This window comes from Ctenocephalides felis, unplaced genomic scaffold (assembly GCF_003426905.1).
Source record: "Ctenocephalides felis isolate EL2017-DRISC unplaced genomic scaffold, ASM342690v1 CF-g0.4_SCAFFOLD_01886, whole genome shotgun sequence".
In the NCBI taxonomy this organism is placed as follows: Eukaryota; Metazoa; Arthropoda; class Insecta; order Siphonaptera; family Pulicidae; genus Ctenocephalides; species Ctenocephalides felis.
In genome coordinates this window covers 40,609,700-40,626,476 of record NW_020538040.1, presented here as the reverse complement: position 1 = coordinate 40,626,476, position 16,777 = coordinate 40,609,700, and the positions used below count along the sequence as shown (strand labels likewise).

Sequence of the window (16,777 nt, the reverse complement as noted above, 5' to 3'; positions counted from 1 at the left end):
CATATATATATATATATATATATATATATATATATATATATATAATATTATTCAAGTCGAATAAAATAATAATATTTGCTGTATGTATAAGGTATATTTTTAGACCTGTTTGAGCACTCAGCATGAAGTCAAAAGCACTCACCAAAGTGAAAAGTTAAGACAAATAAATATTATATAAAAAATTACTTGTCAATGCTCGAAGTTAAAATAATAAAAAAATCTTTTATATATTTAATCCAGCCACATAAATAAATAATTTTTAAATGTTTAAATTAACGAAAAATATTGTCAAAAAATAAATAATGTATATATAATTAATTCACGGTCAAAAACAAAACTATGTAAAAAAATTAAATGTTTCCAATATATTTGATGATATCACAAATGAATGCTTTTTATAAAAATAAAATAACAACATTAATGTTTCAAGATTGCACGACAAGAATTTAGAAATGTTAAAACGTAGAACGTTGTAACTCATATATTTTATAATAAAGTTTGAAACATTAACGCAGAAAGCATACATATAGCGCTTTAGAGTTACTTTTAGTTTATGCTCGACTTTATTTTCTCATAAATAATGTCTGTGAATAAGTAATAGCATCAAAATTATAAAAATACTACTAAAATTGTGAAACAGCAGTAATTAATTAACTAAATTAGCTAAGTACAATTTACGATCAGCGTTGTGATCACTTGGATACGCATTTTTCAGTAATTAAAATTTTCCTGTACTCTACTAAATTAATTACTAAATGATATCAATTCAAATATTGGCTAATTAAAGGAAAGAGTTTTAACTTGGTTTCTAGATACCTATTACAAACGAAAGTAATACCATTACGGTTATGTATGTTAATCTCATCCAGAGTGAGTTTATTGAACTTTAGAAAAATAATGTAAAGTTTCGTATAAAAAATGATTGCGAATAGTAGGGGAGACTGGATGCGGTAGTGTTAGTCGTCATAACTGCTAAACTATACTGTATTTGGCATAGGGTCCAAAGGGAGAAGATAAATTAACTAATACAAAATGCAAAAGGAAAAGAAAAGGAAAAATTTACTATAAAAAAAGGTTTTACAAAGATTTCTTACTAATTTTTTTTTTGAAATATTTTTTGTTTTGGTATATATTGTAACCTATGTTGTAAATTCCATAATAGAGATTCGATACGTTGGATATTTGAATACTTTTTAGAATTTTTTTTATTTTTACTGCTGATACTGTAGTACTGTGGTAATTTCACGTTTATGTGATTATAAATAGGTCAATTTTAAAGTTGTTTTCATACGAACTACACATGTTGCGTGCCGAAGGTTATCTGTGACTTGTAATCAGGGCGTTATGCGAAAGGCGTACATTTTTACATGTGGGGGAAAAACATTTTAATATGAGGTTGATGTAAATGCCTGGTCTTTCGGAACTATTTATAGTGCATATAATTTGAGAGTCTTGTTGTTTCAATAATGAATCACTTAACTATTTTTCTAATCTGGCTCTGTATCACTCCTACCATGAAAGATCAATATCACTCGAAAGATATTATGACTAATGGCATCTACATGTAATATAAAATTATTCATGAATATGGATGCTAAGTTTAATCAAATCATGAATATTGGACCTAAGTTTCATCAAAGCCCTTGTACATTTGTTATATTAAAATGAAACACAATAAATAATTCGAAATAAAAAAACAATGAATAATTTAACTATTATTTAACTATATGTGCCATCAATCAGCAAGTTTATAAGTTCAAACCAGAATACATAATGTTTTATGAAAAAATTATACTATGAATAAAATGACATTATATATATATATATATATATATATATATATATATATATATATATTGTCTTGAATTTGATGTTTATATATTTTATTTGAGTTTAAAAGTCGAGCGTTACATCAATAAAAATAATATGAGAGTTTTTAGAAATTTATTTAAAATCCATACGTATTACAAAATGGTGAAAATGACTTAGATTAAAATCATTTTGCAATTTGGTTCCCATCATTTCTTACATAAGATAAGAATACATGAAAAGTAAATGTATGGTGCTTTCTTGGACAAATATTTCAAAAATCATTCTCCTATGAGTGACGCTTTTATATTAGTTCTTACGTGTAATAGTTTATTATATGATTGAATGTGCAGCTATGCACACGAAATGCGATTTTCACTTGAAATTATATTGAGATCTATAAGTGAAAATTTGACATCAAAGCTGTCTGATGTTGGGCTTTGTCGGTAGCAGGAATCGAACCAGCGAACCCGGGATTAGTTGGTGCTAGTCCACGTCCCAAATACTTCTGTTAAAATTTTATAGAGTTTATAATCTAATAAATTATATAACACAATTTACAAAACCATGACGCTGTTTTCTGAAGTAAAAAAAATGATGGCTAGAGAAAGATCAAGTTGTTTGTATTAGGTTGTCAAATATCTCCCTTACGCTTTTTTGCTCTTGGTTTATAATACAAAAAGGCGAAAGGGAGATATTTGACAACCTAATATTTTATGTAAAAGGAATGGCAGGTTTAATCAACAATAGACTTGGAGCAATTCATTTATTTGCGTAAATCACATGCATGCATGCATGCAGAGAATCCGGCAGTAATAAAGTTGGCGTTATTAACGCATCCCCACACCAATGATTAAATTTCTGACTTCATATAGAGTCATTGATAAAAACTGTTTGCCGTGTAAATTAATTAACTTTTGCGAATTTGTTTGCGGTCCACGAACGCGCGTCGTGAGAGACGCGACAAAACGCGAATGCAAACTGCAACTGCAACTGCACATCGCAGGGAGTTGCAACTGTGAGTAAATATTTTGCAGAAAATCTAATCTGCATAATTACGTGATTGTACCGTGCTAACTCCTGGGCTGCGCCGCACCTCTTTGATTTTAATAAAATATTAAAATTTAAATTAAATCCGCTCGCGAAACGGCGAAAAACTTAAATATTGAACAGAGTTGCCGTGCCCGTGTTAAATCTGCATTTCAAATAATGCAGCTTGTTAAATTTTGTTTGAACTAAAAACAAATAAACTTTTAACAACAAACTATGCATATAAAACATACTGTTTTATATCATAGCATAATGAAGTATTTATGCTAATTCTTTATTTAGTGTTCTCACTAGAACTGTCCACAGAGCAAAGGGTAGTCTAGATGCGAATATAATATAAACCAAAAAAGTCAAAATTAAAAGGATTAATCATTTAAAGGACAAATAATTTTTGTAATAAACCTTAGAATCCACTAATAACCAACATACACATATAAATTACTTTAATGAGGTTGTAAGGTTGCGTTTTAATATATATTACAAAATAATGAATAGTTTTATATACTTTTTTACAGAATAATTAATTTCAGTCTACTAATCAAAACAACATGATCCACACCAAATATAAAAAAAACACGATTTTAAATATAAATTTAATAAAAAATATAAATTTAATACAAAATAAAATTTAACATGTTTTTCAGATAAATAAAATTAATAGTTATTCCAATTACGCTGATAAATAATTCTGACAAAATACCATTTTACCATTACCAGATCAAGGTTATATACAGTGTAATCTTTGTAAAAAATATTTGTATTTCGCATTGCTTAAATTATTTAGATTACTATTTTGTTTTTTTTTTTAAATTAAAATTTAGACAATATAACTGTTTGCCCCCTATTTTTTACCTCGCCTATGAGGTGGAAATGACAGATGACAAATAGTAAAAAGTAAAAAAAAAACTGTAATTAATAATCTCCCTATAGTTACTTGTTTGATACGCGTTATGTATTATGTGTTGTAAGGTAGTTCATTTGGTCTAGACAGTGAAATTTCTGAAAGTCGAATTGGATACTTGTGCCCCACCTTACCCGCCTACCACGTGTGTGTGTATGACACTAGGATTTATAATCGCATGGAAACGTTTTGATTTTTATACTAAATAGAACCTAGTAATATAGTTTCTACATGTTCTGGAAAAAATCTTTATTTCATTCAAGCCACATAATTACCGAAGTCAATTTGAAGATATCTACGGTACCAATATAAAGAAATTAAGACCGATCAGAACTAAAAATAGAAACAATTACTTCAAAGTATTTTAGATACCACATACTACATTACACCACGAGGACGTATAAAAACTGTCCTGAACAGGTGTCTTTTATAAAATCGATTCTTATGAGTAATAATAAAAAATACGTGTTGTGAAAATAGGTTAAAAATAGATTCATCGTAAAAAGATTTAATTGTTGAATATTAGAGTATCATAGAAAATTTTCTACGAAGAGACAACATTTCGGCTAAATCGTATTTCTAACATTCAACTAAGAATCATACCACAATACCCAATTCCAGAAAATATCAAATTATTATTGAAACAAAATACAAATCTGTTTATATAAATAACGTAGTAATATATAATCTGTATATTGACTATGATTAATATAATTATTATAAGTAATTTCAGTGCTCGTACCATTTTTATTATTATTATAAGCTCGCCCGTAAATTAGTTAACAATAGCTATTCATTCCTAGTTCAATCATAAAATAATGATATATATCAAATTTACTATTTAAAGTAGTTCTATTTAAATTTGTTTTGGAATTTCACCTGTACTATATTGATAAGCTTCAATTGATTGAAATCCATAGAATTACTTGTTTCCAAAATAGACGATCGTATTACCCTCACGCTAACTAAGGTATTAAGTAATCTATTTACCGGTAACAAATCAATCAATCCGTTAATATATAAGGTCAGGATGGTATTGATCTATGTCACTGCCACACATGAATCTATTTGTCTATATTTAGAACAATACAAGAATATTCCATCAAGCTCTATGACAAAGGAGGATTTCTTGGTGCTACGGGAATTAATAAACCGTCATCAAGCAGTAAAATGAACATTAATCATTTTAGCTCGGCTACAACATAGGACTACCTACGCCCAAAATAAAGAATGTGTCATTAGTGAATTGTACAGCTATGTCAATATTTATTCATAATTATATATTGCCTCTTTGTATTCAAGCGTTTATCATTGAAATATTTATGCCCTTACATAGGTTGACGTGCATCAATAAATATTATAATTTACTGTCCAAGTACTATATTATTTTGTTAAATAATATGACCTTTCATGGGTGCGTTCTAAAAAACGACTGCACAAGCAATTTGAAATATTTTAAAAGCCCTTTAATAAAATTCCCTTAGGATTCGCAATCATGTTTTGTGAGACGATCGGCCAAGTCGTTCAGTCATAATTAGCAGAAAAGTGCAAAAGATTTTCTGCACGTTTCCAGAAAAAATCTAAACACACTTTGAAAGTTTAAAATCAGCCCGAAAAATATTAGTTGGGAGTTAATATCGCTGTTTAAGTTTTGGTAAAGATCGGTCGTGGCGTTTTTTTTGTAATCAGTGGTTGAAAAATATTTTACGATTTTGATGACATTTGTATATTGATAGCAGACATATATTTAACAAACGTCATAAAGTATTATAAACCTACAAAAAATGGTTTAACGTTATAAGTTCATTGAAGTTTTTTTTTTCAAAATTTCAAAATTTAATGGTGACAATTAAAAAGTGGCTAAATCTCAATTCTCATTAATTAAACCATTTATTTACAAATTAAATTAGAAAATGTTTGAAACTTATTTTAATAAAATATAAAAATCAACAATTATTATGTTTACTATATAAAATGTTAATATTTTGAATGATTGAAAGTAATAAAATGCGGTATATTGTAACGAGGTTATAGGTAATTTGTTCAAAATTTCTGATTTATAAATAAATATATGAATAAAAAGTCTCAACAAGAAAATAATGGTAATTGTATTTGGAATTATCATTCGGAAAACTCGGCGGCATCCGAGTGGAAAGGGTAGTCATCGAATAGTGATTTCATATGAGTTTATAATTCAGAGCATGAAAATATATTCTATATGCATACTAGTTTAAAGTAGTCGTGAAGAAGTTCTGAAAAGAGTTGTGATATAAGTTTTTATCGTAAGTGTCTTCTTTCAAGCTTGGATTTATTTATGATATATTTCCATAACATCATATATATATATATATATATATATATATATATATATATAAATATATATATATATATATATATATATAAATATATATATATATATATATATATATAACATATGTATATGTTAATCAGTTATGAAATTCACTTTATATTTATCGGGTGTAACATGAAACTTGAGACGTTTTTTGAGAATCATATCCCTCTTCAGATACTTTTCATTTAAAAACACATATTTCTTTGCACATTCACACATATTTCTTTTCTATAACAAAATATGTCTGATACAAAATGATACGATTACATAAAATACAATTTGTTTATTAAAATTTAAAAATATCCAACATTACTATATTTTTTTATAAAGTGCTAAATTAATCATAATTTTTTAGTATTGTTTTTTTTAAAAATTAATTTAATATTATTGTCATCATACAATTTTTTTATGAGCAAGAGCAATATTACAGAAGTCTGCAAGAATGTGGTAGTGGAGACTGGGTGCGGTTGTACTACTTTTTTTTATCTGCAATAATTTTGTTAAGTTACCAGTGAGTTGGAGGAAAAGTGAATTAAATAGTAATTTGAACATTTGTTTATGTGGAAATATCAAAATACTGTCCTTAAATACGATGGATTAGTCATAAAATCAAATTATACAAGAAAGGTGCGAGAGTCACAACTGCTACAAATCGTGTTAATGTAGAGCGCTGAGTCAATGCATTATTGAAAACTAATTTGTACAAACATACTGCATCTTTCTCCCTTTGGACCCTATCTCAAAATCAGTATAGTTTAGCTGTTATGACGAATAGTGATTTCATATGAGTTTACAAATTCAGAGCATGAAAATATATTAGTAAGTCACTACCGTACTCTGGCACAACCGTTCCCAGTTTCCTCTAATAAAAATTATTGATTTTTTTATTCGACCAGATGATACATAGAAACAGAATTTAGATATAGAATATAATATAATAAAATATATATTGATAGAAATTAAATAACCTTTTATGAATGATTTGCGTTTGAATATACTTATCTATAAATCATGTAATCGAACGCTATTAATACTCAACGTACACTCGGTACTGATTTTATCCATTTTTAATATTTGTAGTATTTCCATATATAGCTTCAACATTCTACTTTGCCTACACAACCTTAATCAAGAGAATAATTCATTATTCAAAGTTTAGTATTTAATGACAACTGATGGAAACTTCTATTGAAGTAAAGGTTGAATTGTAACAGTTGTTCTAGAAACAGCTGTGCTTCGGTAATGCATAAAAGATAAGCGAATCATAACGCAGATTTGCAATCTTACATCAAATTTGGGTATGTAACATTTGTTCTTGAGCAGCTTTTTATAATAATGATACGCAATAATATCTGAAGAATAAATATATAAATAAATATATAAATATATAAATATATAAATATATAAATATATAAATATATAAATATATAAATATATAAATATATAAATATATAAATATATAAATATATAAATATATAAATATATAAATATATAAATATATAAATATATAAATATATAAAAATATAAATATATAAATATTTAAATACATAAATATGTTAATATGTTAATATATAAGTAATAAATGTAGAAATATACGATGTATGTATAAAAAGGTTCATCACCGATATCTCAAAAATAACTAAAGTTAATAACTTTTTAACAAAAATATTTGAAAGTAGAGAGAAAAAGATGTACAACCAGTCATCACCTTAATTTTTACGATGTTGCGATTGGGAGATAAACGGCAATGTTGCCAGATTTTTTGGTTGTGAGCATTGTTGTTTAGTTCACGAGATTCAATATAATTTTATAATAAATTATATAATTTTTTAATAAAATATACGTTATTGTTTGATAAGATGTATTGTTAATTTTAAGTTAAATTCAACAGTTTTTACATAACCTCTATAAAAGCTTACACGTGTGTGGGGTTAAAATAAAAACTGAATATTTACCCTGGCAAAGGTGTAAACAATAAATAATAGTAAATAAAAAGTAAATTAAGGTGAAAAAAAACAATTTTACAAGAGATAAGTTAAATAAATATTTATTCACATCTGATGAAAAATATTTCTGACAAAATACCAAATCTAGCTTATTGCAGTGTTATCTATGTAAAAACTTCACTGAAGTGCAAGTCTTAAATTTTAATCATATGAATAAGAATTAAATCTCTATGAAGTATTGTTGCTCAGCCTGAACAACGTCTTCGAAATCTGCTCATAAAATTATTATCAAAAAAATTTCTAAAAAAATAATTTGATGAGGAATATAATAAAATTATCAAAAAATTTGAAAATTTAGTATAAAATTCAGCAGTTAAATTATATTTCACATAACTTACATTTCTTCATATTTAAAAACTTTTCAAATGATCTCAAAAGATTATTTTTATAATTTTTTTTTAGTTTTTCTTGAAATAGCATTTTCTTCAAATTTCAAATTTTTCAATATTTTAAGTTTTTTTGAACGAGATTTTTTATTTTTTTATTAATTTTTAAATTTTGTTCAATAAATACTTCTTTATAAAACCATAAGTTCCAGAAATATAAATAGTTATATTGCTGCTTCATAATTATAATAAAATAGACAAAAAATATAATGAAATTTTATTTTTAATTTTAATTTTAATACAAAAAATGACTACAACTTTCATCGCGGTACTTCGAACTAGCTAGGATATCAGTATCAAAAACTAATGAGGCCTTTGCTTAGTCCTGTAGTTATAATGCAAATTATACAATTTTTTTGACAAAATGTTATTACCTGTAGTTTTGTACTTGACATAACTTTTTCTTTACAAAAAAAACATTTTCTTCTACATTATAATAACAGAAGAATTAACCGACAGCGCTGATTTTTTCTGTGAAAAAACACGAAAGCATTAAAAATACATCGTCGTGCGTAAAGTACTTTGTATACTTATAATGTGAAATTATTGAGTTCCGAATTCAAAGTTTGCTCTTAGAATATCATTAGTACATATGGCATTCGTATCAGAAATGTCGTTAGTAGTCGAGTCGGGCAAACGAGCTAGGGCTGGATACATGGGATGGTCCCTTCGAATGAAAACACCTCGGTAATGCAATATGACACACTTCTACGTCTAATATAACCGACAACATAAGGCCCTTCGCTCACTATAGGTGAACTGGTAACTGATATTAGTTGGGATATTCATACATCACAGAATGGACAACGTCTATTGATAGTAAAATTAATTAATAGAACGTGCTTTTGAAAGTAAGCTGAGAAACCAAATTAGGATAAAGTCACATGAATTACAAATATATCTTCCTAGAGTAAGTGAAATTGGGTTACTTGTATATATGTCAAAGATTATATTAAAATTAATCCAACATTTTCAATTCAATTTACAGATTTCATAATAATATGTATCATATTATATATGTTATTATTTTTAGGTCCTGTTCATAACAATTCAAAAAAAAATTTAGTTCATATTTATAAATACATAAAAGATATGTACTTGCTATACCAGTTCAAATTAAACATAAACAAATATTCAAAATCACAATTATAATCCATAATCTCAATGAACTATATTCCATGCAGGTCTGCATAAAATATACTTCGCCTGTATGATATATAAAATTATATATTATGCCTAAATACTTGATAAGGTAATACGGGGCACAGAGGTCCAATTTCACTTTGAGCAATTATATAATGAAAACTTAACCAATTATATCTCAACAAGTAATACATATCAAACGAGCAATTATCTGATTATGTTCAATAAAACCCTCAGCTACTTCATCATTGTAGAAATGTGTTTTTGGTGTTTTTCAAAAAATTATAACCTAGTTTTTTTTACCCTATAGGTGGGGTAACTTGGGATCACCAGGGAGCAACCTTGTCCAATGTCGTAGTTTAATTTGAAAAGAATTTTGCAGAATAATAGCAATTTGAAAAGAATTTTGCAGAATAATAGCTACATTATTCAACCAATGCAAATATAAATTTCATAGATGCATTTTTTACAGAGATAACACTGTAAATAACCTTGATCTGGTATTACGTCAGAAATATTCATCTGCAGAGTTGGAATAACTATTTATTCAATTTATCTCTTATACAATTGCTTTATTTAACTTAAGTTACTTTCTTTTTAATTTTTTACACCTTCGTCAAAGTAAAGATCGCTCAGTTGTTCAGTTGGTTATTTTACCCCATCCAGGAAAGTATGCTTTTATAGAGGTTATATGAAAGAAGACGGTTGAATCTAACTTAAAATTAACAATACATCTCATAAAACAATGAAATAAAGTATTCTTAAAAATTATCTTAAAGTCTTGTAAACTAAACCATAGTGGTTCACAACCAAAAAACTAACAACGAAAGAAAATACTTTTGTTATAGATTTTCAAACATTGCCGTTTATCACTGGATAGTAACGTCAAAAGACTCGAGGTGGAGGCTGGTTATACATCTTTTTCCCTCTACTTTCAAATGCTTTTGTTAAAAAATTCCAGACTTAACTGGTTTTTGATACATCGGTGGTGAGAGCACCCGCTCTCACCTATATAAGCAATTGAACTATAAAGACATAATTGAAAAGGTAAAATATGATTAAATTGAACTCGATTTGAATGATCAAATGTTATCACACAATATTTATAAGCTCTGTGTTTGAACTTCCATATGATTATTAATTAAATGTAACTTTAACATAATATAAAAAAAATATTTTTATATAGTCAAATTTGATTATACTGATCACAGGGGCAACGAAGAGGCAACAGCCATCTTGAACATTTATCCAAGAGTTTTCATCTCGATTTTTAAGTACTTGATTGATATTGAGCTTTATATTACAAACCAATATTAAATAGGGAAGTAATCAGGAGAGTTGCGATAAACTTTTTTCATTTTCATTTAACAATCAGACCTGACATGTCCAATAAAGTGTTGTAATAAGGTCCCACAACTTGTTGTTCTATTTATGTTTGACATATTTTTATGTTTTTATTATTAGAATTTCTCTAATACGAATGATGCCGAGGAAGGGCTATTCATTTGGAACTGTAATTCGAAAAGCACACCTTGATCAGGCTGTTCGAGTTGGGGATCGAAGATTAAACACATTTGAATAATAAAATTGTGCAATATATAAGTAGAACAGAAGACATAAATTTCCAACAAGTATCAAACATTTCAAAATTCAAATCATTGATTTATAAGTAAGATTAATACTATCAGAAAATCTCAATCTATGTTCTGAATAGAATAAGTTTTTCAAAACAATATATTTTGAAAGACGTTCAATATGAACCAGATTACTTTATATATATATATATATATATATATATATATATATATAAATATATATTATGTGGTATGAGGCTATAAATAAAGAAGTAGTCGCAAAGAAACAAGTGAGTGCACTTCGACATGCCGAGATGGAGCTCAAGAAACTTTTGCAAACTCCCACAAATACTTATAGAAGAAAGTGATACTTTTTCTACAAAATTACAATATAGAAAATATCAATAAAACGTAATAGTTTTTATAAGGTTCTAGCACGGTAACAAATTTACATATTATTTAAAAAAAATTACAATGGATTTTGATCAAAATTTAAATAAAAATTATCAGAAGGCAGATTAAAGTAAAATCTGAATATAGAATTAAAATATATATCTCTATTCGCGAATAAATTTTGAGCCATTTTATGACTTTTTTGACACAAAATGAGTGGCGATTAAAAAAATCGCTAGGTCGATTTTTCGAAATCTTGGAGTTAGAGTCGCAATTATAGATACTTCTAAATCTAGATAATGCTGTCTACTTGATTTATTTTGTAATACATTCTTAAATTGTATAATCGATTGATCTTCTATTGACATATCCGAACTAAAATTCTCAAACAGATCACTGGTGCTTTCTGTTTCGTCAGCAATAAGAGTACACATGGTGATCTTAATATCAACTTTTTATTGAGAAAGTCAAAATTTAGCAGCATACATTTTTGAGGATTTTGATTGGAGTTATGAGATCATCATAGGAATAACATAGAGAATAGACACCACATTGCAAAAAATAATTGAGGCACAACATCCTAGAAGGCTGAAGAACAAGGACCCAATAGATACTATTAAAACGTCGGAAATAGGGAATTGCAACAGTTTCTACATCGTTTTATTTTTTTGACTCAAATGAGTAAGTGTTATTATTATTTGCCTCACAAAATTAAACACAATTATTCACATGTATGTGTACGTATGTGAGCTTGTGTGTGAACAAATGCTATTCATACAATGTTGTTTGTTCTTATTGCTTTTTATTGATAAATAATAAATTAATGGAAGAGAGGGCAATTGTGTCTTAGTTTACTTTAGGGAAATTTTTCACTCATTTTGTCAAAGTACGGTATTTTTCAGTTTTTTTATTCTTATTTTTAACATCAATAAAATATTCTATAAGCTATTTGGTTCCATTCATTCACTCATACATGAAATGGTTGAGCTAAATTTTAATATATTGATAGTTGTCACCCCAATGAATGATTTACCAAATTCTGTTCATTTCTCAATCCTTACTAATGCGCCTTGGTATATTTCGAACTTTTGCCTACATAAGGATTTGAAAATCTCAACAGTCAACGAAATGATCAAGATTAGAAGTTCAACTTTCAACAATAAATTAATCCAGCATACAAATCCTACTATTCAAACGATTCACAGACCGTTAAGAAGATTGTGCAAGAAATGGCCTTCCGATCTACCAAACACCTAGCCCAATGTCTGCACGCGCCCTGACGTATTACGCGGCATACATAATCACGTCATAGTTCATTTTTGTTATTATTTTTGTATTCTGTTTTTATTTTATTTTTATTTAACTTTTTTCATTTTATATTCAATTTATTGCATTTTTTGTATTTTTGTATTTTTTGTTGCTCATATCAATTTTGTAAATAAGACATTAAAGTCTTGATTAACAAAAATAAATCGTAACACAAAAAAAAAAAAAAATTCAAAAGAAATAGTAATGCTAATGGTCTTGTATATTGATCTTCTGAAAACTACTTTTTGAGTCTTTTCGAAACCGGTGTCTCATGAAGCTGAGCGACTACAGAATTAATATGATCTTTCAGTATTTTACAGTAATGATCATAAAAGGCCCTTTTTAAACAAAAGCGGGCATAGCGTCAAAATGACGTGCGGTGAGAAACGACCCCTAAGGTTTATTTCACTTCGGCTCTAACTCCGGCAGCACTCCTATAAATATTAACTCAGTCTTATCACGTTCGCAGAACTGTATGGGGCGCGCACCGCCATCTCCAGTCAACTTGCCGCCGAATGATATGCCTTAATGATCATTACAAAGTCTCTTGTGGAATACTTTCTTGGAGATTTACATACGGAACATACATATGTTTACAATTAGAAGGGTGTTTCAAGTGCAATTATCTCACGACGTATTAAAGCCTTAGTAGAACCCTGATGAAATTTTCTTCCTAGTTCAAATTTTAATATAAGTTACAATATATCACTATTCAGGGCGCTGCTAAGTAATACGAAAAGTCAAATTTGAAGTAGTAAATACAATTTATGTGTGTCGTGAGAAATAATCATAGGCTCATTTATGTTTTTTTTAATTATATCCATCAAATTAGACTTAGCTATTAAATTCTCGTAAAATTCTCGCACTGACCAGTAATTACGGCATTGTGTCATAGCTTTTGATATTTCTTGTTCTCAGAGCATAAGACATTGTAATTGAATCAGTGCTATTTTTACTAAATAGTGTTCATATTTATCTATTTTAATATTAAATCTTCATAGACAATAATATTTAACTATAGAATGAGACTGGGTACGGTTGTGCCACTTTTTTATCAGCAATAATTTTGTTAATTTGCCAGAGAGAAAAGTACCATCAACGAAGAAATACTGAAATACTGTCCTTTAAGATAGATTATTCATAAAATCAAATCGTACAACAAAATGGCGAGTTTCACAGCGTACCCAGTTTCTCCTCTCTTATTAAAATAATATAATTTGAGAAAAAATTCGAATGTCCGCATTGGTGAACGCCTAACTAAAAATTTTTACATAGATTTTTATAAATATACAATTTCTATTCCAACATATATGATATGCGTTATCTAAAGAAGTAAAAGAATGAATGAATCGCTCGTTTTATAAAACAACTTAATATAGAACCATTGGTTGCAAGTAGATAGACAAACAGAGTATATATATTTATATTGATCTTTATTTTTAATTTACATGTAAATTACAATTTGTCTATGTCATAAAGACATTTAAAAATTATTTCGTTATTTTTTACTATTAAAACATAATTAGATTATTTCACTATAAGAATTTTGCTAATTAGACGGCTATTAGAAGGCAATTCAGTGGCTACCCTCCCTTTCCAGTTGTGATTTGTTTCATACTTTGAATTATTATTTTTGATTTAATTTTAATATTAAGTTGCACGCACATAATTAGAATGTGAAGTTGTGGTTGCAAGTAAATATATATATATATATATATATATATATATATACGATATATATATATATATATATATATATATTTATATCCATGCACCTTCAATAGATTTCACTTGGTAGAAATCTTTTGCATTTGATTTTTTAATAACATTAGAATACCTCACCAGCCTCATTATCACAAGAAAATATTGAAATATTTTTTCTCAAGGATTGGCATACATATCATATCCATCAACGTTATTTGATATTATAAAAAAGGCATGTGAACCGGTGTCAATGCAACCGTAGCGTGAATCGACGCCAACATCTTTTGACAGGATGATATAGGCTGACATCTATATACACGGCGATGTATGTATTTTCTTTCGCTTTTTCCCTTTTTCCACCTTGCACCTGCTTAACATAACTCACTTTGAAATATCACAACGAGTACCTACCACATGTCAAGTTAATGATGCCATTCCTGTAATAACATTATTTTGTAAACATGACCGATCGAACCGTACTTGTTCGAGTGGGGCGATACCGATTTCAGGCCGGAGGAACGATCGAGTGATATGGTTACTTTGCAGAAAAACCAATTTGAGATTGTATAATTTACGATTAGGTAAGAATTCATATTTAAAAGATTGATATCGATTTTCATTTGAAAATATAGATAAAAATATATTTGAAGGTAAAAATAGCCCTGACCAGACATTAATAGGTAAGCTAACAGTTTTTATAATCAATATATCTTAAGATCCACTGATTACATTTCTGAGAAATAAAGATGTTGCAGTAACGATTCCTCGACCGAATCAAGTGCTATCAAAATAATTCCACAAGTGTCGTTCATTATTTCACAATTAATCAATTTCTTGAAAAAGTGCAGTGTTACAATTTACCCTGAGCTTCAGGCCAGTTGTAACATCTATCGGAGCAAGTAGTAATGATATAAGATATATGAGATTTAAAATTTGTCGATAATAATTACGCAAATCAAAATTGCATGATATATCAATTTTATATTGCCTGTCAAAAATGACGGACCTGCACATTTCTGTTTATTGCGTCGGTCTGCGAGACACTAGCTAAGAGAATATTATGCAAAACGATTTAATGTCGAATGAAAACAAAATACATTTTAATATCGTTCAAGATCCTATTGAAAAACGCATGTTATAAGTTACCCCTGTTACAAATAGCCCCTAGCTCCCTTGCATCAAATTAAAGATGGTCCGTGTTGAATAAAATATATTAAATAAAGATAGGTCACCTATCTGAAAACCGACTTGGTTAAGGTAAATAATCATCCCAGCAACTCAAATAACTGTAAAGATCCAACTGCCGTTCAAAAATTATAAAAATTATATATAACATACTCATGTGTACAAAACGTACAGAATAGACTCTACAAAATGGCAAGACTTCTAAGAGTAGAGTTAATTATTATGTGCACATAATCATGATCAAAAATCTCCCTAATTAATATAAGAATGGTACAATATTTAATAACAAAAATAAATATTTAGCTCTAGTAATAAATAAACTATGACTTTATACAAGTTTCTATTGAATTTTTTTAAATCACTTATATAAAATTAAAATTTATTTGTGTGAAAAATAGCATAGTGTGATATTAAACGTATCGTAGTTAAAAACAAATTAAAATGTAGAATTAGAATTATTATTATTCGAATAAAATTATTTTGTTTTATATTATGATGGAATATAAATTATTCATTTATGGATGATTAAAAATAACAATGAAACCCTTGTGTTTTCTAAAAGACAATTTTATCTGTTATAATATACATAAAAATTTTTGATCGGTGGTGTTGGTGGTGCAGAGGCCTCAGTCTTCCCAATACAGTTTTTGTATCCGCTATTAGTAGAAAATTTTGGTGCAATTTAGTTTTCGCAATTTATCACATCACAATTAAAAGCAGCAATTAAAAATGATTCCAGAACAAAAAAGAAAAACAACCATGGAATTGCCTTCTAATAAAAACTAGGTAGTGAAACTATATCACAACAGCTTATAGAACTCTGCACATAGTTCCGATTGCTCTACAAATAATGTTAAAGAAATCTTTGATCGGGAAGAAATTACTTTTCTAATAACAGGGACATTGATAGCGTCAATTTTGAGTCTGCCGTTCCAAATTAAATTGAACTTTTTGGAAATCTACTG

The 16,777-nt window shown here is 27.8% G+C and overlaps 1 protein-coding gene across 1 annotated transcript in view; it reads right to left on the bottom strand.

The window, feature by feature from the left end:
• LOC113374961 overlaps positions 1–16,777 on the bottom strand; it is a 728,862-nt gene that overhangs the window by 446,470 nt on the left and 265,615 nt on the right. The window lies entirely within an intron of this gene.